Here is a 1,276-nt window from a genome sequence, read left to right on the forward strand (position 1 = left end):
AGGGTCGAGTTTTTCCCACCTCGGGAGAATTGGTGGGACACCAGAGCCATCAAAAATCGGCAACATAATTTAAGTTCGATTTGGATCGAAGAAGCCTCATTAAATTGATTCTACTTCAGTTATTTATTTTCAGTCAATAAATTTTAATGCATTTGGCTTTGGGTCCATAGGGCCATACTTGGATTTGTCCACGTCACCTTTGGAGCCACCACTCTCCACATGCCAAGAGAAGAATATGCATGCCAGCATATGCCGTGCTCATGCCAAGTTGTGTCAAGCATCAAGCACCCACATGAAATTCCATTTCTTCCTTAGAATTCCTTAAGAGTTCTTGGCTACTTACTTATTTTGTTGAAGGCTGATTTCTTTCCTATGGTAGATTATAATGCTTTACTTTTTTGTGGAGGGTTGATTTCTTCCTTGTAAAAATAAGAGATTCCTAAACAAATAGGATCCTTAGAGTCCTATATAAATCCTTGTATCTTTCATGAAAGAAAATAATGAATGATTTTACAAACTCCACAAATACTTGTGTCAATCGCTCCGAGAGGGAGAGGGTGTGAGACCCAAAATCGCCCCACAAGGGGAGGGTGTGAGGCCCACTTTCTATCCTATTCCTTCTACTTAAGATTCAGTGTTCCTGCGACTCTGATCGACTCCACCATCTACCCACGCAAGCCTATTCCGTCAAGAGAAGATCTGTCTCCTCCAGAATTTTCATCTGTCGTGCTGAGAGAAGGAGTGATTTCTTATTCTACAGATCATATGCTGTCAAGGACCTTCGTTCCTTAACAGTTGATCTTTGATTTTTTTTTTAATCCGATGTTGGTAAAGACCTAGTTCTTATCGATGGATCTGTTTGGTTAAAAGATTAAGAGCCCTAATCAGAGTAGTTTCTTAACTACCACGATCCGGATTCTTATCATCTTCTTGGATTTTCTCACGGGTTTAATGTTTTATTTTCTCTCGTTCCATTCTTATTTCTTTTTTTTGCATCTACTCGTGAGCATGTTTAATTTCTGCTATCTGTTTATGAAATTTTCTATTACTAATTGTTTATTGATCTCTCGAATGGCATTCGTCTGTATCATTTAGATTGATCTCGCTTTAGTCTCGTATCAATCAATCACGCCTCCTGAGCAGAGTATAGGCAACTATACTGTCTGTCTTGGGAATAATGAGCCCCTGGCCGGACGTGATTTGTTGTTGATAAACAGAAGAGAGCTTGATTATTAGGATTGATTTTCTTTTTAGGATTGTCCCGCATCATCAGCCT

This window comes from Elaeis guineensis, chromosome 2 (assembly GCF_000442705.2).
Source record: "Elaeis guineensis isolate ETL-2024a chromosome 2, EG11, whole genome shotgun sequence".
Taxonomy (NCBI): Eukaryota; Viridiplantae; Streptophyta; class Magnoliopsida; order Arecales; family Arecaceae; genus Elaeis; species Elaeis guineensis.